The following is a 26,122-nucleotide window of genomic DNA, read 5'->3' as shown; positions in this document are numbered from 1 at the left end:
CTAAAGCAAGGGCAGCCCCCAGAAGCCTCCCTCAACCCATCGCCCCGGCCGGGGGGTCCGGTACTGGGGACCCTCCGAGCAACCTCACACCAAACGGGCTTGCGGCGACGGCTCCAGCTTCGCATCCCGTCGCAGCTGGCTGTACCTTTTGGCCAGGAGGATAAATTCTTCCTTTCACCGACCCAACGCAGCCCGGTGCTGGCAAGGAGCTCATCCACAAGCCCCGTGCGGTGCCGGAGCAGGTAGCGTTAGTGCAGCCTGGGCGCTGGAACTCCAGCCAAGCAAATCACTGCAGATTCACTGACAGGAGCCCAAACCCCCCCTCGTCACGTTCCCCCCTCTAAGCTCCATGTAAGAGCCCAGGAGATTTAAAATCCTGTTTGCCTTCAACGCTGCTGAAGAAAAACTCCGGCTAACTTGTGCTGAAAGCCCATAAAAACAATATTAAAAGAGGGAGAAAGAAAGAAGTTTAGCTGAGAAAGATGGAAAAAAAAAAAAGAATCTCTGAAAAGAAAATAAAAAACCCACAAAGAGCCGCTCTGTTCCCTCTGCTGGGGAAAAAAAAAATAGAAGTCCTATCTGCAAGGCCACGGGGTAACAGGAAGAAAAGGGAACACACTCAGAGCCAATTTAATTGTATCTGCACGGTTCAAAAAAATCCTTCCGAGCAAGCAAGTTCCCGGTCCCCTTGGCTGGCTCGGAGCGAACGTACCTTCAGCAGCAGCCGTCAGCGAGGGGCTTGCGTCCCCCCTATCGCCCCGCCATACGCAGCGGACACCGTCGCTCAGGGGAGGGGAAAAAAAAAATATAGTATCGAGCCCTGGGTCTGTATCTGCTGGAGCTCAAGCTTTAACCAAGTCAAATCTCCCCGGCAGCGCAGCATCTAAATGAATAGGCCGGATGCAGATTAACATTCAGGCTGCTCTCTGCAATGAATAGAGCCCTTTGATTAGGGACCTGAAGTAAATGCCAGTTTCAAACCGAAGCTTTAAAAACAGAGAAATATCAGTGCCAGAGGAATGCTCTCAGTGTTGGTACAAGACAGACTTTTGATGAGTCACTGCAATGCAAACAAAGATGGCAGAAATACTGTACTGTATGCTGATGAAATGCTTAGTGGTGCCACGGCAACTGAGACAGGTTTTAAATTTATAGTGCAGTTTTGCATATGAATTACGCTGTAAACTGCCTCCCCTGCCATCTAGTACATCCAGAGTGTCAAAGCATTTAAACTATTCCAAACAGTCTGCAGAGCTGGCACTGCTGCTGGTTAACTCCTGCTGCCCGTGGAAGGCATGGGGAGCATCCCCCTAGCATCCCCTCAGCATCCCCCCTGCATGGCTCCAGTATCTCTCTGCATCCCCCCAGCATCCTCCCAGCACCATGCCTGCCCCAGGGTCCCCTGCCTCCCCTCAGCATCCCCCCTGCACGGCCCCAGTATCACTCTGCATCCCCTCAGCATCCCCTCAGCATCCCCCCAGCATCTCCTCAGCATCCCCCCAGCATGGCTCCAGTATCACTCTGCACCGCCCCAGCATCCTCCCAGCACCATGCCTGCCCCAGGGTCCCCTGCCTCCCCTCAGCATCCCCCCTGCACGGCCCCAGTATCACTCTGCATCCCCTCAGCATCCCCCCAGCATCTCCTCAGCATCCCCCCTGCATCCCACCTACATGGCCCCAGTATCACCCTGCATCCCCCCAGCATCCTCCCAGCATCATGCCTGCCCCAGCGTCCCCCTGCCTCCCCTCAGCATCCCCCCTGCATGGCCCCAGTATCACCCTGCATCCCCCCAGCATCCTTCCAGCACCATGCCTTTCCCAGCATCCCCTCAGCATCTCACCTGCACGGCCCCAGTATCACCCTGCAACCCCCTAGCATCCCCCCAGCACCATGCCTGCCCCAGCATCCCCTCAGCATCCCCGCTGCATGGCCCCAGTATCACCCTGCATCCCCCCAGCATCCTCCCAGCACCCTCCCAGCACCGTGCCTGCCCCAGCATCCCTCTGCATCTCCTCAGCATCCCCCCTGCATGGCCCCAGTATCACCCTGCATCCCCCCAGCATCATGCCTGCCCCAGCATCCCCCTTGCATCCCCCCAGCACGCACCCTGCATCCATCCCAGCACCACCTCTAGCATCCCCCCCTACCCCAGCATCCCCTTGCATCCCCCTAGCATGCATCCTGCACCCTGCATCCCTCCCCCCAAACATAATGCTAGCATCCCCCCTGCCCCAGCACCCCCCTGCACGGCCCCATTATCACTCTGCACCCCCCAGCATCCCTCCTGCAACTCCCCAGCCTCAGCATCGCCCTGTGTGTCCCCACCCTGCATCCCTCCAGCTTCCCCCCGACCCAACACCCCGCTACCTCAGCCCAGGCGCTCCCCAAAACCACCCGCCCAAAAGGACAGCTCTGGGAATGCCCAAATCTATCCAAAATCAAGGTACTCCGTGGGCAGCCACAGTCCTAATTCCCACCAACACCCCCCAGAAAGCCTTTCAAATGCAGGAAAAATGTTTACCCCTTGGGGAAAGCTTCTTTCAGTCTGTGGCTGAATCCACTAAAAGCAAATCCATTTGCTTAAGTAATGAAATCCTAGTCACATTGTCTCCTGGATTCAGATTTTAAATTACCTTCGCATTTATTGAGCACGTTTGGTGCTTTTTTTTTTCTGGGAAAGAGGGTGGGGCCTCACTTTGCTCACTTCTCTCTTGCCCAGAGCGTTTTTATTTCTGCTCTTGCTCTCGGATTTGTTTCAATCGCTCTGCTCGGATGGTCACACACAGTTAGAATTTAGGAGATTAGAGGTGAAGCCATCCTTACAGAAGGATAACTGTAGGGAGCGCAGATGGGGCTGGTGATGCTCTGGCACGACCTCTCCCTGCCGATCGCGCTCACACCTCCGCTTCCAGTGCCCAAAGAGATGTTTGATGCATTAAGTTCAACTCCACAGCAGCAAACTGCTGCCACTCCTGAGTGCCCAAGGGCTGGTTGCCTTCCCCTCCTCTTCCCAGCAAACAGCACTAACACATCTGCCCGGCATCCCACAGGACCTCCAGGCTCCCAGCGCTTGGCTGTGATGCTCCCAGCTGAGGGACCTCCAGGACCTGCACGTGTTGGGAGCGCTCGGTGGGTTCATTCAAACCCCGTGTGAGGTCAAGATCTCTGCCTGGTGTTGAGGAGGCAGCTAGGGCACCAAGAGGAGACTAAGGTGACATTCTGCAAGGAGGTCGGAGGAGGAGACACCACGACAGCCAAGCCCAAGAGCTTCTTCTAACCACACCACCACCAACCTCTGCTGGAAAAGAGGAGGAGTCTGCTCTGGCAACAGCAGATCCACTCTGGATCTGTGAAAATTACTGATAGTTAACACTGAAACAAAAGAAAAAAACCACAGAAACACACAGAAACAAAGGTTCCCCACTCAGGCACCTGAAGAAAGCCCCATCTATGATGATGGTAGACCAAGGGTGGAGATGGATCTCCTCCTTTCTTCCAGCAAGAGCTCCCTTCGAGCTGAAGGGACTAGGCAGTCCCCCTTGAACCTGTTCATAACCTCTCAGGAAAACCCAACAGGGCAGGACAAGTGGGACCAGCCAAGGACAGCTCGGTAGCGCAGAACAAACCAACTTAAAATATATATCAATTATTAATATTGCTTAGAATCTGCTCTATAAACAAGCCAGTCATGTCGGGAGGAACCCGTGTCTCTCTCTAAGAACACCAAAATTGTGCTGGTTCAGGAGACCTTGAAGCCGCTAAGAAGCACCAGAGCGCCCCAGCCTAACAAATCACTGGCAGATTCCATTTAAAACCTCCCATGAGACATGAGAGTTTGATCCAAGACGCTCCACACGGCTGATCCCTCCCGGCCAATGCCTCCCACGGGACTGCAGCCGGGCCTGACCACCCCAAAGGGAGCCCACCCCAAAATCACATCCCTCCGGCTCCCGGTGGCCTTTTCTCTGATTCTAGCAGAATTCATAGCCACAGGTCACAAAGCAGCTGAGCTTGCTGGTGGCACCTGGTGATGGCCTAAACCTCCGGTTTTCCTGGAGAAAAAAGGCCTTGAGACATGCCCACGGCGAAATGGTGAAAAACCCAACTGTGCTTGGCCCAGAAACAGCACCAAGGAATGTTAAAGCTATACCAGGGAGCTGCAGAAGTCCAAACCACTTCAATAAACCACAGCCCAGGGCTGCTGGATTTTTGTTTCTTCCTTTTCCCTTGCCTTTTAGTGACCAGACTGTAGAAAAAATAAAAAAACCCAAACCAAATAACAAAACCACCAACAAGCCAAACCCCCGCAAAAATCCAAGAAATAAAAGAAAGCAGTCTTGAAAGCCAAGGAGAACCTGCTCACCACTCTTGAATGTCAAGGAGAACCTGCTCACCACCCTTGAATGTCAAGGAGAACCTGCTCACCACCCTTCAACACCAAAGAAGACCTGCTCACCACCCTTGAATGCCAAGGAGAACCTGCTCACCATCAGACCTTGCATCCCCTAAAAACAACAGCAACAAAATATGACTGTGACTAAATAGTGAATGCAGCAACACTCGATAACGTCTACCTTAAAAATCTCCTCTACTAAATATGATTATTTTTTATAGATAGAGCACCAAGCAACTTTTGAATGGTATGAAATGGCTTCAGGCCACTTGACACAGGAAGAACTGTGCTGCAGGAGAAATGACCTTAGCAATTATATATGTAAACTGTATTTTGGAGACTCATCTCCTGAGCTGAGCTGTATTCCAGGGTGCAGGAGGAGCTCCCAGTGGCATCACCACTCAAAATAATCCAGTCCCCTTTGGGGTGCCACCTCCTACAGGTGATAGATCACACGGACACCGACTAGTAAATGGGAAAACTTGGAGGAAACCGGATTATAACCAGCCAGCCCCCTCCAATCATTTGAAATACGTGATGGTTCAAGCAAAAGAGCATTTTGTTTTCCAGTGGCAGCCTCTTTTTCCCAGCTCTTGGATAGAGCAGGACAATTTGTACGTGGCTGCATGATTTTTGTAAAGTCATAGCCTTTGTCACAAGGCGTTCATTAAAAATGCAGCCGTTATTGGAGACAACTTCCATGAGAGTTGGAGAATCCTCGGTTTCTGCGCTCACATGCCTGGGGAAAGAAAAAGCAGGTTTGCTCTTTTCTGAACTATTTTTCCAGCTCCGAGGACTGAAAGGTCGGGGCGAGACGACAACAACAAAAGAAAAAAAGCATCGACCTAGAATAAGACGATGGCATCAGAGCTCCCCCGGGAGTAATCAGAAATAATTAGATAATGTATTTAGATTGCCTTTTCCTTGGACAAAGAGACTCCAAGGCTCCCCAGTCCCTCCCAGGACCCCCAGAGCCCTGTGCTCCCCACGGGAAGGTGTGCTGGCAGCAGGGACAAAGGCGCAGGACCCTCCGGAGGTGGGAGACAAAGCAGATGAGGGCTTTCCCCGGGACCCAAAGCCCCTCAAAAGAAAAGAGCTGAAAAGTCCTGCCCTTGAAGGCCCCAAAGGGTCAAAGGAAACCTCCCTTTCTTCAGTAAATGAGGAGAGAGGGGGGGAAAATCCCATCTCTGGATTCAAGGCTGGCAGGGGGACATCACCCAGCCAAGGCAGAGCCTCCCCAAAGCCACGTGCCACCCCAGGGCTGCCGCTCGCCCAGCTTGGGCTACCAGATTTGGGGGTTCCCCCTGCATTTTAATGAAAAGGAAACACGCTTTTTACATAAGCCCAAAGGAAAATACACAACGGCTAACTGCAAAACTCGGTGGCAAAGGACCATTCCCCGCGCACGCAGCCGCTGCGACGTCTTGATGAAAATAAAGAGTTAAATAAAGTCAGATAAAATGCATTTCAAGTCCACGCTGCGCATCACCGTGTCGGGGACTGAGACGCTAAAGAGAAAAGTCTTTGCACCCCCTCACCTCAAGCCTCCCCTCTGCCCGTGTCGGGGTTCGGGGAGAGAAACCCGGGGGGAAGAAGAGAAATTGAGGTCTGAATGTGAAATGCCGAGAATGCCTGCAGAGTTTAACCGCCCGTCTCTGGCAGGGGAAGGAAAACAAGGTTAAGTTTGGTAATCAAATGACGGTCATGCCGAGACTCCTCTCCTCTCCTGCAGCATTCGCTTCTGCAGCCCCAAAGTATTTATTTTTGAAATGCTGCAAGTGGCAAGCGGCGAGCAGCACTAACAGCCCCTATTTTTAGTGCAGCAGCCAGTGGCGATGGGTGAAAGGAGAATTTTTTCTGCCTTATTAATATGGGAAAACCTGAATTTGCAAATATTCCTGAGTAAGAGAGAAGGCACACGCAGCAGACATGCAGCACAGAGCCACGGGCGCTTTAGAACCCTGAAAGTTCACGCGGAAAGTAAAGACCCGGAGGCTTGGGCAGGGGAAACGATGGAAAAGTGAATTAAATGAATGATGAGGATGAAGCCTAGCTGGGTGCAGGCAGCCGGGGCTGGGAGAAATCACCAGGGCACAGCTCTGGGAGCAGCCTTGGAGGGCTCTCGCTGGGGACCCCAGCACAGCCCTGGGGAGCAAGCCCTGGGGAGCCCAGCACAGCCCTGGGGAGCAAGCCCTGGGGAGCCCAGCACAGCCCTGGGGAGCAAGCCCTGGGGACCCCAGCACAGCCCCAGAAGCAAGCCCTGGGGACCCAGTCCCAGCAGCATCTCCCTGCTCCGTCCTGCTGCAAGGTGAGTCACCGGCAGCCTGGGCGCGACACCCTGCTCGAGGTCACCCACCCAGCAGTCATTCAGCCAAGACAAAGCATGTTATTGCCATTATTTTTTTAATTTCCCCCCTCCCCCCCCCAATCTATCCCTGGTTTGAAGAGCTCTCAAAGCAAGGAGAAGCACAAATAGAAAATGCAACATTTTACTTTGGTTGCAGATTGCTGCAAAGGAAAGGGTAAGGGAGAGACAAGGGATTTAAAAAAAAAAAAAAGACAATTATTCTGCAGAATTTAATTTCTTACAATCACCTAAAAGCTCAAGTTCCGTCCACCAGAAAGCACACAGCACCCCATTCTCATGCCTTCTCAAAACGTGCACCGCCTGCATCCCATCGCAAACATTAATTCACATCCGTAACACATCAAAAAGACAAGTGCCATGCTGAATTGTATTCTCCTCGCTCCTCGTCCACAACAGCCGAGCTAGCAATATATAACATGCATGACTCAGTGCTACCGCCGTGCCTCTACAGAGCAGAAAGCCTTAAAATAAAGTAAATATCTGAAAAGGTCAATTAAAAAAAGCTTACAAAACATCAGCCGCTGCTTCTCGCTAGAGCTCATTACCTAGTATGGTGGAGCTGCCTGTGTGTTTTTTTCTTGTGCAAGTTAGTCTGTGAGTCAGCATTAACACACATGAGAACATCAGGAATACTGCCTGGTTCTGATGCAATGGAGGTTGTTAAAAAAAAAAAAGAAGAAGCAGCAGAAGAAATCGCGCTCCGCTTGGACAGGAGCCTGTAATTCAATTGCCTTTACTTTTCAATTACTGCATAGCCTACCCTGACCAACCTGCAGAGGGGAAGGAAACTTTGCTTACATCTCTGCCTTAAAATTAATGACTTTTACTCTTGGCTACAGCTTATTCTCCTTGCTTTAAAGCAAAAAATAGTCAGTGTAATATAATTAACCCTTCAAGGGCAGCGGAGCCCTTGCAGCGATCGGGATCTCCTGTTTTTGTAGGGATTTCAGCCCTGGAAAACAACACTGCCAAAAAGTTCTGGCGAAGGAAGGCTTTATACATTAAACTTTTAATACTCTATAAAGCAAAGCTACAATTGCATCTGAGCTTGATCCTTAATGGAAACATAAGCTTGCAGCTCAGAGAAGTTAGGTACTGCAGGAATTTAACTCTGTGCTTCCAGGGCTACAGAAGCAAAGCCCAGACTGCTTAGGGGGTACGTGGGGGGCTCAAAACAGGGGTTTCTGGTCATGGAGCAAAAACCCTGAGACACCTAAAATACGTGTCATGAGGCAGTCACCTCAACCTGATGCCGAAGAGGCAAAGCACAAGACCCACGGGTTTCATACCTTGCATTTATTGCTTGCACTTCAGCAAACAGTCCTTATCCTCCAGCTCTCGGGGGGGTAACCCCCCTGCAGACTCTGCTCCCACCCTCAGCATCGCGGCAGCAAGGCAGGAGGAAGGGACAGGAGACCCAACGCCGACGTTCCTCTCCTGACTTCACGCCTCTCACCATAAAACCTTTCAACCATCCAACCAATTTTGCCTAAACCTTCTGAATGCGCCTGTTGCTGCAACGTGCCCTCTAAATACCCCTAGATATAAATACCCCATAATATTGTGTATATAAACACACATGCACACACATATGGTCAAATACATCTTCAGAGCCAACACTTGCATCTCACAAGCCTCGTTCTGCTGCGCCACAACCGAGCAGCCACCATCCCCGGGGAGCCCCGCTGATGCGCAGCTCAAGCTAAAGCACACGCGTTGCTTAAACGTTAGGGTTTAACGGAGATCCAAGCCCCACGCAGCACAGGAGGGTCAGAAGTCGGAAGTAAGAAAGCCTCCTCAATGCTCCTAACATGCTGCGAACACTGAGCTGATCCCCACACCAGCCAACACCAACCGACTCATCAAAATAAATAGGTATAGCTAATGCATACGGATTAATAATCCAGCGGATCACAGGATATTCTAAATCCCAGCTTGGCTTGTTGGTTGTTTTTTATGAGTAGCCACACGCAATATAAAATTCCCTCTTTTTTTTGGTTAAATACACAAGTATAAATAGTTGTTAATGCTCTTTACCCAACAGGGAACCCCCCTAATGTCAGAGATCCATCACTCCCCTCGCACACAAGGGTCTGTCTCAAACCAGTGCAAGCTTGGTGAGGGTTTGTTTTTTTTTCTTAAGCATGTGGGATACTTGAATACAGATGAATTGAGTTTTAAAGGAAAAAAAAAAAAAAACAAAAACCAAGCAGCAACTTCTGGGCCAAGTTCTTGTGTGCCAAACTTTTCAACCGCCACAGCACAGCTCGACAGTGTTTCAAAAGAATTTAAGCACTGTTTTGAATACTGCTGACAATCTTCCTCATCAGAATTTGTAATTTAAATACCTTCAATCTGAAAAGCATGCTCCCTGGGGCATACTTCATTCTCCCTCCCCACCACCCACCCTCCCCAAACCTCATTCGGCACAAAATCCGCTGCTTTCCCTATGTGGCTGGTTTTCCCCCACCTCCCGCAGCATCCGCTGCATCCCGCAGGGACCCCACTGCTCCAGCACAAGTTTGTTCTTCAGATTACCAGGGGATGGAATCTCTGTGTGCGTCGCAGCGCCCAAAACCAGATACCTTCCTCTTTTATAACTCTGAAGCTGGTTTAGAGATAAAACCGTGCACTGGTTTAGCGATAAACCCCTGCTAATCGGACTCCTACAGCAAAAAAGAGTTAATCCGAGGAGCCCCGCTTCCCAACCCTCTACTATCCAGTAGATAAGATGTTCCTTCAAATGTGTCAATAAGCCCCAAAATCATTCTCTGTCTACAAGTCTAATTGGTGAGGAATAGCAACACTAATTTCTTGGGGGCTGTGTGCTGATAGAGGCAGCTCCATTTTGGCAGGAGCGCGTTTAAGATTCCCTCCCAGTGCTGCAAAGCACCTTGAGAGGTCGACGAGCGCTTTCATATTCTCAGATCCATCTCCAACGCCGCAGCAGATGAAACGGATTGACCTAGACGAGAACTGAAGAGAGTCTCTGTGAAATAATCCATCAACACCCTTCGCCAGCCACAGCCGCCTTTGTCATGGGCTCGTTTGGATATCGCACCTACCTACTGCAGCCGAGCCGGGGCTCGAGAGGGTGTAAATCACAGCCCCGCTCTCCTGGGATGTAACCAAACCCGGCATCGATAGCTGCAGAGCCGCAGAGCCGGCATACAACATAAAACACCTCCATATTAAAGTGTGTGCAAAGCCTGTGCCCATTACCGAACTCATTAAAGACAGTGATACTTTGTAACATACTCTAATCTTTAATATTCATAGCTTGCCTCATTTGCATACCATGCCATAAATAGTTGAAGCCGAGGTAAAACACAAAGCGCTCTACTTGCATTTCTAATTATGCCTAAAATCAAATGTAAATCACAACACAGCCAAGACACAGAAAATACTAAATTTGATGTCTCTCAGTTAAAAACAACAAAAAAAACCCCCACGCACAAATTCAATTCTTTTTTAAAGACAAAAATCAAAGGGGCTCACAGGAGGGTGTACTGGGGATGACGATGTTTTAAGAGCGGAGCTGACACGTCCAAGCTCCAGCCCTGGTGATGGAGCCCAACAGCCACCCCGGCTGCAACCAGCCCATCACGCTGACCCCCAAAGCCCTGCAGGTACCACCAAGCCGCGCTGCCGCTGCTCCTTTCACCTTGGTCTTGGAAGAAAGAACAGGAGCTTCTTCCTCCAGGGCAGCCGGGAAAGCTGATCTCCAGCCAAGGAGGTGAATTTGAAGAATCAGCTTGAATCTAACCATCTCCAGCAGTGGGACGGCTGGAGGTCGGGGCTTCGGCACCGCACGCTGGTGCGAGCGGGCTGGTTAACAGTTCATGGGACTTCAGAGCCCAGCCACCACCATCCTGGAGGATCGGTTCCCACAACAACTCTCAAGTTCTCAACGTCTAAGTAAAAGCACGTTCCTGGTGCAGCACAGGAGAGGAGCCAGGGCACCTGGGAGGGCAGAGGTGAGGCCTGGTGCTCTCACGGGTCCAACTGAATTAACCACACCTTCCCCACTTCCCAGAGGTGCCACAAGTCTTAATATCTGTAAAGCAACTCGATATCCTCGCATTGAAAGTATTACTAGTACATTGTTGTCACTGGCATAAATAACTTCCCTTTAACAAGCTTCCACAACGGGCATCAGAGTCTTCTTGACTTTATGGAAGTCCATCACCACCATCAAAGCGGACATTTTTAGTTCAAGAGTGGTGTCAGGAGCATGGTGTGAGCTACCCACCCTGCAGGGTGGGTTCCTCACAGAGGGAACCCTTCTGTGGGTTCCACGGGACCTGCTTCAGCCCTAACCCAACCCTGACCATGCACTCCTGCCCTTCCCCAAGCCATGACGCCACCCTGTGCCCACCACGCTGATCCGACACGCTACTGCTGTTCCCAGGGAGCTCAGAACCTTCCTCCTCCTCATCCATCTCCCCCGCTCCTCCTCTTCATCCATCTCCCCCGCTCCTCCTCTTCATCCATCTCCCCCGCTCCTCCTCTTCATCCATCTCCCCCGCTCCTCCTCCACATACATCTCCCTCGCTCCTCCTCTTCATCCATCTCCCCCGCTCCTCCTCCTCATCCATCTCCCTCGCTCCTCCTCCTCATCCATCTCCCTCGCTCCTCCTCCTCATCCATCTCCCTCGCTCCTCCTCCTCATCCATCTTCCCTGCTCCTCCTCTTCATCCATCTTCCCCGCTCCTCCTCTTCATCCATCTTCCCCGCTCCTCCTCTTCATCCATCTCCCCCGCTCCTCCTCTTCATCCATCTCCCTCGCTCCTCCTCTTTGTCTCCCAAGAAGCTACTCGCAACAGCGAGACGCAGCATCCACAGTACTCAAAATAAAACACTTTAAAGATTTATGCCCGAACATTGAATTCAAATCAAATTAACTAAATTTCTGCAAAATTAGGATGAAAATCACACATTTTGGGAAGCCGCAAGAAGTCCTTGTCCAGCAGAGGAATGCGGAGCGAGGCAGGCTGCCCGGCATCCTTTCCCACTCACCTTCTCTTTTCCGCTGGGACTCCAGCTGCATCAACCCACTACGTCTTAATGAAAGGCTGTTGTGGGTGGCTGTCCCCAGGGGAAAATGGATTTCTAAGTCACTTGAACTGAGACTGATTTTGAAGAAAGAGTCAGCTAAATATCACCAAAGGGAGCCGGGCACCGGCAATCGCTCCGTCTGGGAGCACAGCTCCAAGATGTAGCCTCTCCCCTTATTAGATTTTTCCCATTTTACAAAAGGCTGTAAGAGACTTCTGAGAATGAAAAGCAGAAAAAAAACCCCAAACCATGTCTCATCACCATGTTCTGCTCCTGCTTGTACACTGAGTTTCCAGGGTCCCCAAATCGCATCAATAAGCAGGTACACGGACTCGTGAGAGGGTCCCCCTGCCCCAGGTCCCTCCAGACTCTGGTCCCTCCCTGGTGCTAGAGCTCATCCCACTCCCTTCCCAGACTTGCATCCAGCTCAACAACAATATTGCATCGCTTCTCTTCGGGAGTTAAAGCAGCTTTTCTGCTATATCGGCTTCCAAAGAATTCCAGAGACGTCATTGAATTTAACCCCGAAAGGTGAGTGTTTACTCCGTCCCCCCAGCCTGCGCCGAGGGAGAAGTGAAAGCGAACTGCTCACAGTCTGCAAAGCCTTTTTGCAGTTCATATGTACCCTGGCATCTTGCCCGGACCTATTTTTAAGCCCATTTACTAGAAATCCCACAAATTAAAGGAAATACGGATAATGTTGTAAGAATCCTTTGGGCCAAATAAAAGCTACACATAATTTTCCTTGTGCATCAGAGTAAGATCCTTAACCACAAAAACCAGATTTCCCCAAAGCTCTTTTGCAACAACAGCGAGAGAATCTTGTTTTGTAAAAAGTTGCTTTGATTCACTCCTGGATTACAGGGAGCGCGGCAGACACCGCTGCCTCCCGGCCAAACCAGGAGGGGCATTGCTGTTATGAAACAGAAAGGTGTTAGGAGAACACAAATAAATTAAACATCTCCGGCTCTGGAATGGTGATGATTAATGACAGCGAAGCAGCAGGAAGCGCTCATGGAGAGAAGCTTTAGGATGGTTATTGTTTTTTTCTTTTCTCTGCAGGGAGACTGTTGTGTGTTTTCATTTTACAGCTTCTTTCAAACCATATAGAGTCATAGAATCGTTTGGTTGGAAAAGACCTTGGAGATCGAGTCCAGCCGTAATCGTCCACTACAAAACCAGATCCCTCAGCACCTCATCCACCTGTCTTTGAAACACTTCCAGCAACTAAGACTCCACCATTGCCCTGGGCAGCCTCTGACAGTGCTTCACCACTCTTGCAGTAAAGAAATTTTCCCTAATATCCAGTCTAAAGCACGCCTGGCACAACTTGTGGCTATTTCCTCTTGTCCTCTCACTTGTTACTTGGGAGAAGAGACCAGCACCCACCTCGCTACAACCTCCTTCCAGGTGGTTGTAGACATCGATAAGGTCTTGCTTCAGTCTCCTTTTCTTCAGGTTAAAAAAACCCAGTTCCCTCAGCTGCTCCTCATAAGACCTGTGCTCCAGATCTCTTGTGAGTGCCCACACGTTGAAAAGCCTCCTCCAGCTCACCACTGCCCTGGGCAAAATCCTTCTTGGCACACACCAACCCCAACTTCTCCCAGCTGTGAGAAACCCCCAGGAACCTTGTTTTGACACTCCACCAAAAACGGAGACCACCAAACTCGTTTCACTTGTCCCCATGCCAAATCCCGACCTGTTCCAAGGTGGGACAGTCCCAACACACCTGCATCCCCATCCCCAACCACATTGTGTTGCTGCAGGGCTGGAGGTGCTGCCTCCCTGTACCCGCAGGACAGGGACAGGAGGATGCTCTGCGTCATGTCAGCCGTGCTGGTGAGCCTCCACCGCATCTCCTTGGGGATTTTATGTAAAACAGGGATTTTATGGAAGAAAAAAAAAAAAGAATCCTGGGCGAGTGGTGCCAGAGCCTGGAGGCAGAACCTCCGCTTTGGGGGTCAGCCCCCCTGTTTCCCACAGGCACCCCTCACCTGCCACCACAGCAAAGGGAAAGGGGTGAGCGGCACCAAAGGCTGCTCATTCCCTTCCACCTCTTCCCAGCTCTTGGTTAAATAAAGGAGCATCCAGCTGCAGCGCCTTCTGCACCAGGGCCGTAGGGAAGGAAGGAGAGCGCCTCTGTTATTACACAGCATCCACAATTTTAACTATGCAAAGACTCCATCGCGTTAAATAAACTCCTGTAACGGCTCTTGTATTTGGGTAGGATTAAAAATTAGATGCACGTTTCAATAAAACTTAGAAGACAAGCAGAAACAGCCCCAAAACACAACGGTAAAAGTGGCATTTGTGGATAATCCTTGCGGGGAGGGGATGTGGAGAAGGTTCTTCATTTCCAACAGCGATAAAGCAAAGCAAAGCAATCATCATTAAACCTGACTCTCCCTTCGCTCTTGCTCATCCCCAGCAGCCGCTTAAAATGTCTTCCTCGCAAACATTTCAGTTTCCTCTTAAAAGGAAAAATAATTATGCAGGGGAATAACCACTTCTATTCTCCAAAAGCACAGAACTGAACAGTTAAACACGCAACTTCAGGAACTCTTCCAAGATTTATATGTTTTGCATGGAAAGCAAATGTTTTTTTTTCCTGCCTGGGAAAGTATATAAGTGCTAAGTTTATGAAGCCAAGTCCATTTATTCCTGGTTTATGTTGCTGCTCGGATGGAATCTAATTAGCGAGTTAAGCAGCAGCGCGGGGATGCGGGGCTGGCCGAGGCTGCGAGCCCCTGACCCACGGCTGCGCCGGCACACGGCCCTGTGGACTCCGGCCCAGAAATGGGTTTTCTCTGTGGCACCACGACAGTGGGACTGGCTGAAGGATGACATCCTTTCATCCATCCTTGGGATGCTCTAAGATGTGGAGATGCCCAGGAGCTCGAGGTCTCCTTTCAGCTCCGCCAACTGCAGTTCATCATCATTGCACTTTTTGACACAGTAAAAGTCTTTTTACAGTGATGCTCTTGCAAATAAAGTGGTGCTGTTTCTATTTTCCTGCACACCTGTCTTTCATAGAATGGTTTGGGTTGGAAGAGACCTTAAAACCCATCCAGTCCCACCCCTGCCATGGGCAGAGACACCTCCCACTGGATCAGGGGCTCCGAGCCCCATCCAACCTGGCCTTGAACCCCTCCAGGGATGGGGCAGCCACGACTTCTCCGGGCAACCTGAGCCTCCCCACCCTCACAGGAAAACATTTCTTCCCAATATCTCATCTCAATCTCCCCTTTTATAAAGCTCTTGAGATCTCTTCAGTCTCAGTTGTTGAGCCACCTGGACACTTCTCACCCCACATTTAAGGTCTTTCCGCTTTTTGCAGCAACACGGCAAGTGATTTTCCATTTATTTTTGAATTTTGTTGAAAATCTTTCTGGCCAGTTAAACCAGAACTGTGGCAATTGTGAAATCCAGGAAATTTGCTGCAACGCTCTGTAACATTTGCAAGGCAATTAGCCAAAACCTCGCACAAATAAGCTTTTTTGCCACACCGTTCTAACCACCAAGCATCAACTCATGTTCTTAGGAAACAACATCTGCTGAAAGAACTTCCTAATCTAGAAGCAGGCGTGGAAAGAAAAGAGCTGCTGCAAGTATCTCTAGTCCATGGTAAACAACACTTACAAGCAGCTCATAGAATCACAGAATGCCCCGAGTTGGAAGGGACTCACAAGGATCATCAAATCCAGCTCCTGTCCCTGCACAGGACAACCCCAAGTTGTTGAGGGCACCAATTCCAAGTGCCAGGGCTTGTGACACAGACCCTCTTCCCAGATTATTTATTACCCAGGCTGGAGAACTGATAGGGTTGATGCTTTCCTTGATGCACCGAGATGAAGCCTCCCTGGAGGAGGCGGTGGTAAAGCAGCCTTGAGCTTTGGGGCAGGAATTTGTACCCCTGAACAGGACACCCCTGCAGGGTCTGGAATGCTGGGAGCTATAGAAGCTGCATCCTATAGGTGCAGGAATAAATCGTGGCACAGGCAGGCCAGCTCCTGGGTAATCGTTGGTAAGAATAAAGAAACCACTGGGAAATAAAGCAACCGTTTCCATTTCCCACCCCAGCATTTACACGGCTTTTCTTCCTGGGAAGATGTCAACATCAAGCAAAAACTGAGCTTCATGATTTGCACTCGGAAGCAGTTATCACACACAGATAAAGGGAGGCAGAGCAGGATAACGTAACCAACACTACGCAGTGAACCCGCGTTCGCAAGCAGTGAGACAAAATCATGCTTGATACTTCTGATTTCAGATTAAAACAGCAGCTACGCTTCTGTGCTATTTGTTATAATTCATTCCCTTCCTTATTCTCCGGCCCTGCTTTCTCCTCCATCCTAAAAAACCCAATAAAATAAACCAAAAAGCTTCCTCTTGGGAACAAGGTGGTAATAATTCCGCTCTCCTCTGTTGAAAAGCCCAAGGACCTGCACGGGGAGGAAAGAGCTGCAAAGCTGAAAGGGAGTCAAGTGTTTGCATGGGTTTATTGAGAAATGAAACCCAGCTTTAAACACAGTAAATCGGAGACTATTCTGAATCACCTCTTCAATTTTTTAATGCTACTCCTGGGAGCACTGAAGGTAAATATATTAATTTGACTTCAATCATGGTGTGGAGGGCAAAAAAAAGCAGGCTGTATTAGTTTAGGGTACCAAGTCTTAAAACTATTCATGCATTTCTGCATATTTTATACTCAGCAAATAAAGTTCCAAGGTTCTATAAGGAGGCTGAGAAATTATTCGGAGTAAGCAATAATGAGGTGTGCATTATATAAGGCTGATCCTAATGGCAATCTATTATTAAAGCTTAAGCGTTATAGCAGCTCCATTTCAAACAGTCCTACAGCAGTTTGCCTTCTCCAGAAAGGGAAAACAGCACTTGGAGAAGGAAAGCGGGTTTCACACTCTCTGTGACCGAGCTGTACCCCAGCTCCTTGGGGAATCCCTCTGGTATTTCTCTAATTAACTCTTCCCAGCGTCCCAGCACCGCTGCGATGAGCAGCCTCGTCCAGCCGCTCCGGCACGGTCACCAGTCCCAGCAGGTTCATATTCCCAGCGTGTTTAATTCTCAGCCTGATGCTTCAGCATAACGGATCCTCCCAAACGCATTAGGCGTTAAAAAATTAACAGGGTTTAAGGTTTGTACATCTTAGTGATCCTCAGGGCTGTCTTGACCCTTGATTTCTTCCACAATACCACACTTTGGCTGGAAGGACAGGAATAAGACCAGTAAAATTGGATACACTCTTCCTACCTGTGTCTACGCTCCTGCCAATCATTTCTCCACAAGCCTTTATGAACAGTCCCTCCCCAGCTTTCTTGTAGCCCCTCCAGGCACTGGAAGCTGCTGTAAGACCTCAAAGCCTTCTCTTCTCCAGGCTGAACAACCCCAACTCTCTCAGCCTGTCCTCGTACGGGAGGTTCTCCAGCCCTCGGCTTGTCTTTGTAGACCTTCTCTGGACCTGTTCCAACAGCTCCATCTCCTTCTTATGTTAAGGATTCCAGAATTGTACACAGGACTCCAGATGAAGTCTCACAAGGGAGGAATAGAGGGGCAGAATCACCTCCCTCAACCTGCTGGCCACGATTCTCTGGATGCAGCCCAGGATCCCGTTGGCCTTACTACTACCCTCTAGTGCGACCACATCTCTCCGCACTGCCACAAGAGCAACAAAGAGCAAAAAAAAACCCCAGAGTTTGGTTCATTTTCCTCCTTCCTACATTTTTTGGTGAGAATCAAAAGGAGCCTCTTGGGGTTGTAAATGTGTCTCTGACAAACCCATAGAGACACGGGCACTACAGCATCTCCACAATTAACCTCGCACAGCTCTGTCTCGCAGGGCTCACAGACCCCAAACACACAACAGTGGTCTCACCACACTGCCTGCCCCTTGGAGGAAAATCTCCCCCTTGGCTTGTACGAAAAGGAAAATTAAATTTAAGCTGCATTTCAGCGTGCGCTGCTAGGGTGCAGCCCAGGGTCTTTTTTTTAAATGAAATTTCTCAGTAAGTTTAGATCCCAAAGGCAAAGTTCTGCCCAAACCAGAGAGCAACGAAGCGTGATAATATCAGGAGAAACAAACTTAGTCTGAGACCCTTCTGCACTGAGAAGTATCTTAAATGGAGAAAAGCTCTTGGCTCTCCAGGCTAGGAAGCACAACAGTGTTGAAAGGATGGAGGAGGCAGAGAAAGCTGGTGATTTCTGGGTGTGTATGGCACCCACTGGCTCCACCTGCCCACTCCCTGCTGTGCCACCAACTACCTGGGCTGAAGGAGTTAACAACTCTTCTGGGACGGTGTAACAGGAGACAGAGTTAGTCATCTAGGCATGTCCGGATCGGTATGAACCAGGAGCCAGAGTATGAATGAAGTTGCCTTGGAGATGCAGCCAAAACCAATGACCAGATATTAACTTTTCACAACAGGCTGCCAAGGGAGGCAGAACACGCAAAACCAGCAGGACGACAGCTTCCAGCGGAGGTGGGAGCGTCCAGATACGATGGGAGGAACCTCTGAGTCCCCCTGGAAAAGTAAAACCCTGCACTTCTTTGCTCAAGATGTAGGAGAGATTTCCCCTCGCAAAGCCAAGGGCTAGCAAGGAAACCCTCGCCTTGGACCTTACGGGGAGGGGGTAAATGATGCCCAGATGCAAGATGCCGTCTTCCTTTGGTCTAATTTTAAAGTTGATATCAAGGCTTTCAACACCCAGCTCCTTACTTCTTCTTGAAACCACCTTCATAAGCAGAAAAAACAGCTACAGGCACCACGCACAATGCAGCAGAAATGAGATGTCATTAAACAAAAGCATTAACAAGTGATTCAAAGGCCAGGCTGGTGAAGGATTACAAGTCAGCAAACACCCCCCTGCCTAACCTCAGCACTTCAACTCCACCTCCAAGGGTGGTTTTGGAGGTAGATGAGGAGGAAGGAGTGGCTGCCCTGGCCTTCTGCTGGGCTCCTCCGCTGGCACCCAGTGGAGTCACTTGGCCAGAGGAAACTCAGCTTCAAGTAGAGGTTTCTCAGTCTCAGCTCGGAGTAAGACAGCTTCCTGAAAGGCATTTTTCCCACTGCGATGACGGTGCCAGCCTGCTTCCCACGGGGACTGAACAAGGAGGGCACTGGGTGAAAGCAGCAGGCACCAGCAGAGCATCCACTAAAGCCCTTGGGTGAAGATCATGAGCAAACCTCACCTCCCTTCAACGTCATCAGAGCACTGACCCATGGAAAGAAGCAACTGTTCAACCCCAAGAAGGCTTCCACTCCATGAGATACATTGGCTCATCGTTCACCCAGTCCCTGGACAGGCAAACAGCCACCACTGGACACGTCATCGAAGGGTCACACCACGACTCCCTGCGTTTCTTATCCACCGTCCGACCTCTGAAGGGGAAGATGCTTTTCAGGTCCCCGTGTCTCCCTCCCTTACCGGGGAAGGTGGGGTGCGGGAGAGCTGTGATACCCCCGTCACGGCTGCGCTGGACACAAGACCCAGTCCTTCCACCGCCCGGCCAGGTGATGAACACGCTGCAGAACTGCACTCCAGGCTAGCTGGGACATCAGAGAGCTGAGCAGCGCTCACTATCTCTCATTAGAAAAGCGTGAGATGAAACGGACACATTTGTATTAGAGCCTGAACCGCAGAAAGCTCCCGTTCCGAGCCGCACGCCAGCCCCTTGATATTTTTTCCCAGAAGGAAAAACAGAAGATGCTTTCCATAAGCAGGCGATTTCAGCAGCTAATTTTACCATCACTTATGGTCGACTTTATGAGTAAGATTTCATGCTGACTATATTAATCCTGTCAAATTTCAGAGTGAGAGAGAAATGATACTGTATATTTTATGGCTGCAATAACTTCTAAGCCATTAGACATGCATGCTGACATGAAAGTAATCAAATTGATTTTTTCCCTATTACAATGAAGAACTTTGTGTGAGCAAATAGTCTTTCTGGCACAGGAATGAAACCCCAAGAGGCCCGCGCTCACTCAGGAAATTAGGAAATCGCCACAAGCCTTTGTTCAGAAATTGGGGTATTCTGCTTACTCACACGTTATCGTCACCAAAGCTGAAAGGAACATGTTAGTCAACCAAATGATCAACAAAAGCCAACGTGAGGGATAACTGGAGAGTTTGGAAGCAACGTTAAATAATGCAGAAGTCACAGTTAATCGCTTTCCAAGCATCCAAGGCTCCCCCATGCCTTTGTTAACCTCAGACAACTCCAGTGCCTCGCATGGGATGGCAGCTTGCTGGCCACTTCTCCAGGTGTTGGGGATGGAAGCCAGAATGGGTCAGAAAAGCTGCCTAGAGAGCTTCCCGGCAAGTCATAGCATCATAGAAATAGATCTCTAAGCTCATCCAGCCCAACCATCAGCCCAACACCCCCATGCCTGCTAAACCATGTTCCGAAGTGCCACATCTACATGCTTTTTGAACCCCTCCAGGGATGGAGACTCCACCACTTCTCTGGGCAGCCTTCTCCAGGGCTTCTCCAGCCTTTCAGTAAAGACTTTTTTCCTAATATCCAGCTTTGTTTTCAGTCTGGCGTCTGCCCATCCCTCTGCAGAAAGCAGAGAGAAAGACAGATCACTTAAAATAATTCTTTAAATGAACACAAGCCTTTAATTTGCAACCTGATCCAGTGGGAGGTATCCCTGTCCACAGCAGGGAGCTTGGAACTGGATGATCTTTAAGGTCCCTTCCAACTCAAACCATTCTGTGAACTATAAATTCCGCTTGCTTAGTGTTTTGGTGGGTTTTCAAACCCAACTTATAGCTTCACTCAAACTGGGAAGCCCTTCTTTGACTTACACTAATTACCTAAAATTCTAATTTAAAACCTTTTAATCCAACACATTTGTAAAATCCTAGAGAAGGTCGGGTCCAAACGGCACTTGGATGAGCAGAGGCGATGGAGCAGGGTGCCCAGGGGCTCTGCAATTCCAGCCCTCGCACGGGGAAGGGTGAGGCCGTCCGCACACCTGCGAGGTGCAAACACCCGTGAAAACCTGTTTTCTTCCCCTGACGCGCAGGTGCCTCTTGGGTGTGACAGGACAAGATAAGGTAGGTTCAAAAACCTGAAAGGCACGGTAACCAGAAGCAATTAAGTGTCGATAACACGTATCATGTAATAGACTCACCCAGCACCCTGGGAGGCGCAGTCACATCCCTTCTAGAGCCAACTACACGTAAAATTTTCCTTGAAGACTGATTTCAATCATTCAATAATGCCAGCTCTTTCAAACCAAGTAACCTGTACACAAAATATTTGCATACGTATGTGCTGAGGCTCAAAGGCAGGTGGGTGTGTGCATAGATGTGTGTATGTGTGTATAACTTCTCTGGGCTAGTGAAAGAAATGCAGATTTAACAGGCATTTAGCTGCAAATCAAACTGCTTTAATGGCTCTTGATCAATGAGATTTAATTTTGGGGTTTGTTTTGTTTTAAAAAACCAGAAAGGACATAGAAATACAAACCCAGAAGCCCACAACCACCCAGATTACCTAAAAGGAGATTTGCTAAATGCCAGTTCGTAAAGCCATCAGTGTGGCTGCTGCAATCAAACATGCAAAAGGTTTCCATACATGTTATTATACAAAATGAACTAACTTTCTGGATCACTTTTACACTTGTTTTGGTTTTTTTTTTTTCAATTTAGCTTTAATTCTAATCTAAGATTTCACCTCTTTCACAAACCTAGGTTCACAAAAGCACCGACTCACACCTGCATCTATAAAACCTCTCGCTGTGCAGGCGCAGATGCACTTTGTTATCAACTCCCTATCACTCAAAACCTAAATAAAACCATCCTATGACTCTGCCATTCTTTCTTTTAAGAGAGGAGCGCTCTGCCCGAGCAGGGCTACCACACGTCCCTCTGCCACTTCTGCCACTGTTTACCGTTCGCATAGTTTTGACGTGAATCCCTCCCGCCCAATGCACGGGAAGCGGCAGCGCGGGACGCATGATCCGGGGACTTACAGCCCAGCCATGCACATATTTCATGGCCCAAATTCCTTTGCACTGACTGCAGCCCTCAGCACCGTCACCGCTCCCTGCGCGGCTACAGAGACAGAATCACAGAATCACCAGGTTGGAAGAGACCCACCGGATCATCGAGTCCAACCATTCCTATCAAACACTAAACCAGACACACTGGGGGACAGGAGGCAGCCCTGAGGGCTCATTTCCTAAGAAAGCAGAGTTGGGTTGGGGATTTTAAGTGGCTTTTTTCTTATTTTATTGGGATTTTTGTTTTTTAAATTGTATATAAGCAAATCCTTTCCCAACAAGCCCCAAGCCAGAGCCCGTCCAAGCATCATTAACCAGCACCCACCAAATGGGTCCCTTCTGTTGCTCCTGTGGGTTATAAGAATCCCACCCTCTGGATCACCAGCTTGGTGATCCAAACATAACCATCACTCAACACACGAGACACGAACCGCAGCCCGCGAGCAGCTTCAGCTCCCCCGTAAAAAACAGGGAATCCTTTTCCCCAAATCATTACAAAACTGTGCTTTAAAGTTATCACCCAAGCCCCTCAAATCCATAGTTTTGCAGAGGTAGGAGAGGTCTCCCGGGAGAGGTGGTGAACAATATCCATGAGTTTCTCATGACCTTACGGAAATTGCCATGACAACACAGCTTCGATCCTCCGAACATGGATATATTCATTTACACCAGTGTGATGGAGAATAATTAGAGCGAGATTCCCCGAGCCGGGGAGTCACAACCGTACGGCGGTTCACGGCGGCGGAGCCTGAGATTCAAGGGAAGCAGCCTCAAATTTAAATGTAAAAAAGAAAATCCACAACACTCTTTAGAGCCGTGTGACCTAATTCATTATAAAGAATGTCAGTTAGCAAACCTTTTAAATAAAACATTAAGCTAGAGGTAATTTGAAGCCTTGTGGATTTTGTTTTACTCAATTATTTTCTAATGCTTCAACTTCAAGAATAAATATGCAGAAATAAAAAAAAAAAAAACCAAGGGTTTCATTTAATTCTTTTTCAAAAGAAATGAAGACATTCAGACTAAACCAAAATACCCTCAACCAAGCCAGATTTTTAATTAAAACTTTTATGTCCTACAAGATATTTCAAGGTTGCAATATCTGTTTCCACATACATAAGCTGGAGTGCCTCACCTGGAGCCCTGCGTTCAGCTCTGGAGTCCTCGGCACAGGAAGGACATGGACCTGTTAGAGCGAGTCCAGACGAGGATGATTCGAGGGCTGGAGAACCTCCTGTACGAGGACAGGCTGGGAGAGGTTATTTAGCCTGGGGAAGAGAAGAGAAGGCTCTGGGGAGACCTTAGAGCAGCTTCCAGGAGAGCTTGGGAGGCACTCTGGATCAGGGAGGGCAGGGAGAGGATGAGGGGGAACAGTTTTCAGTAGAAAGAGGGGAGATTGAGATGAGATCTTAGGAAGAAATGTTTTCCTGTGAGGGTGGGGAGGCCCTGGCCCAGAGAAGCTGTGGCTGCCCCATCCCTGGAGGTGTTCGAGGCCAGGTTGGATGGGGCTTGGATACCAGAAAGAGATTTGCAGACAGATGGTTAACACCAGTCTGCTAGCAAGCCTGCACTACGAGACATTCGGGAAACAAAGAAACCCAGAAGATAAAAATATTCCTTTCTGCCACCATGCTTAGAGTAAAACACCTCTCTGCTTTGATTCATCCTTCCATGCAGTCTGTAAAAAAATAAAAAGTCATGCTTTCCCAGTAATTCATTAACTGGGTTCCCGTGTCTGTCTCCACACTCAAGCAGCAGCTCATTCCAGGGGTGAGCGAGCAGCATCCCGGGGGATGCCCAGGGGAGGCCATGGGAAGCACCAAGCTGAGCCAGCTCTCGTAATCGCTCACCGCCGCAATTATCCCATCGCAACCACACCCCGAGGCCACTTTTGGGGTATTAAAAGTTGTCCTCTGTGCCACCAAAAGGTTTTGGGTTGGCACAAGATACGAACAGAGGTACCCAGCTGAGCACCACCACGCACAGGGCACGGATACATCCCCCCACCCAGGGCACCCCAACCCCGCTCCCGCTGCTTCTAGAAAGAGAAAATCACCGATGGATCCATTTCTCTGCGGCAGAGAATAAACAAGGATTAGTATTCACCCGTTCATAACAGGGAAACCCTGCAGCTAGAGGTGGAGCCAGTCAATGCCTGAACCTCCAGCCTAAGTTGCTTGACGAATGCTAACGACGACTTCCAGCTTATTTATCTAATTTGGTTTGATTTTAAAATATTGAGTTATCTAACCAGACACACACAAAAATAGCCTGAAAATTTCCCATGCCAGTGAAAACTCTCTCTCATTTTATGATGCTATAATCCAATATAGATCTCTGAATATTACTGACTTTGCTCAATCACATTTGTATGGAGAAATGCCTTAAAAAAAAAAATCAGGACAAGGGCTACAGTTTTTCAAAGAGATCTCAAGTGCCTGAAAAATGGGGTTCTACAGGGAATGAGCCTGATGGGGTTCTACAGGGAATGAGCCTTTCCAACCCTGCCTGCGATCTGCAGCCTGTAAATATTTCAGTCATTTAAGCTGGTTACAGTATTTATTAGGGTCTATTTTTGCCAATCAATCTATAACAAGAGCAGAACAGCCAATACCTATAGAACAATCCTCTCAATTTATAGGGGCACCAAGATGATCCGAAGGCTGGAGCATTTCTCAGATGAATACAGGCTGAGAGAGTTGGGGTTGTTCAGCCTGGAGAAGGCTCTGGGGAGACCTTAGAGCAGCTTCCAGTGCTGAAAGGGGCCGCAGGAAAGCTGGAAAGAGTCTTTGGATCAGGGAGGGCAGGGGTACGATGAGGAGGAATAGGTTTGAGCTGAAAGATTTAGCTGAGATCTCAGAAATGTTTTCCTGTGAGGGTGGGGAGGTCCTGGTTGCCCAGAGAAGCTGTGACTGCTCCACCCCTGGAGGGGTTCAAGGCCATGTTGGAAGGGGCTTGGAAGCCCTGAGCCAGGGGGAGGTGGGACTGGATGGGCTTTGAGGTCCCTTTCGACCCAAACCCCTCTATCGCTCGGTGTCAGGTAGCTCCCAGCTGCTGCTCACAGTGCAGGTGATGCTGCACACCCCTGCCTGCTGGAAACATGAGACACAGCACCGAGAGATTTCAGAGAGCGACGGACAGAGGAACACGAACCCAGCTCACAGTGACTATCAGTATGGATTTGAAACAATGATCTAAACACATAAAGCCTCCCTGTCTCTTCCTGAACCCACGAGGTACAATACTCCCTCTCTCCCAAGCCAGCCTTCATTTTAAAATTCATCCTTTATCAGCTTGAGTTGAGAAAATCCAGTAGAAAGGCACAAATGGATTGTGCTAGTAAGCAGAAAAACTGTTACATCTTCTGAATGTAATTTTGCCAAAAGCCTCTGCACAATTTTTTTTGTCACGCTTTGCATTATGAAGGAAATTTCTTTTTAGAAGAACAGGAGAATGATTTGCATAATATTCTTTGCAAGTTAATATCAGCCTCTGATAATGATCTCTGCATAATGCAAAAACGTTCGAGAAGACTGTTACAACACTAAGTAATCATATTTTAAATTATGTTTCCCTTTATAGAAAGGTGTTGCAAAAACACACAGACATGAAATCTGTCTGTTGAAGTCCCAAGAACCACCTGACCATCTTCCCACTATTCTACTGTTACAGATTGCAACACTGCCTTTCAAAATCTTAACCAAACAAATTACCCTGCAACAGTCTGGCTTCACAGAAGGCAGAGCTTTTTCCTGTACCGATGCTCCGGCACTTTACATTTCACAAGAGCTTCTGATGTACTGCACGAGTTAAGCAAGGACCTGGAAATTAAGATGTAATATAATTAGAGGTAGTGCGGCAATTAAGGCAGATTTTTCCGTCTGTACTCGCACCGAGCCGTGTCGCGCTGCCAAGGGTGGAGGTGGCAGCACAGGGGCATCCCCCACTTGCCACCAGGTACTGATTTGGAAGTCTTGGTAAAACCCAAACAGCTGTGGGCTACCTGCAGCAAACAACCCACCCATGCAGTGCGAGTGCTGCCGGGACTGCTCAGCTCCAAGCCTGCTGCCTCTGAGGACACGCAGTGATTTCATCACTTGGTTCTCCACCCGCTCCATGCTGCGCTGCTCTCCTGTCCCACCGCCCCAGCCTCCGCTCTCTTCCAAAGAGCGAAGAGTCAAGTCCTCCCTTCCGCATCGTTCCTTGCGCTGAATCCAGATCAGGCAGCAAGAACTGCAGGGAACGCCTCCCCTAAGGCCTCTCTCAAACAAGAC

At 49.2% G+C, this 26,122-nt stretch overlaps 1 protein-coding gene across 7 annotated transcripts in view; it reads right to left on the bottom strand.

The window, feature by feature from the left end:
• The window catches only part of NACC2 (NACC family member 2), a 47,628-nt gene extending 21,959 nt beyond the window's left edge, over positions 1-25,669 (bottom strand). For 3 of the 7 annotated variants that reach the window (XM_069873284.1, XM_069873289.1, XM_069873290.1), the window contains exon 1: positions 7,271-7,349. The gene's annotated coding sequence lies outside the window, so the exon portion shown is untranslated. Of the gene's footprint in view, positions 1-145; positions 314-712; positions 1,076-7,270; positions 7,402-25,561 lie in introns of those variants that run through there. The other 4 variants (XM_069873285.1, XM_069873288.1, XM_069873287.1 and 1 more) reach the window with 4 other exon arrangements.
• Between the last annotated feature and the right edge of the window lie 453 nt (positions 25,670-26,122).

Source organism: Phaenicophaeus curvirostris, chromosome 20 (genome assembly GCF_032191515.1).
Source record: "Phaenicophaeus curvirostris isolate KB17595 chromosome 20, BPBGC_Pcur_1.0, whole genome shotgun sequence".
In the NCBI taxonomy this organism is placed as follows: Eukaryota; Metazoa; Chordata; class Aves; order Cuculiformes; family Cuculidae; genus Phaenicophaeus; species Phaenicophaeus curvirostris.
The sequence above is the reverse complement of the archived record's forward strand: the minus strand, read 5'-3'. Positions and strand labels throughout refer to the sequence as shown.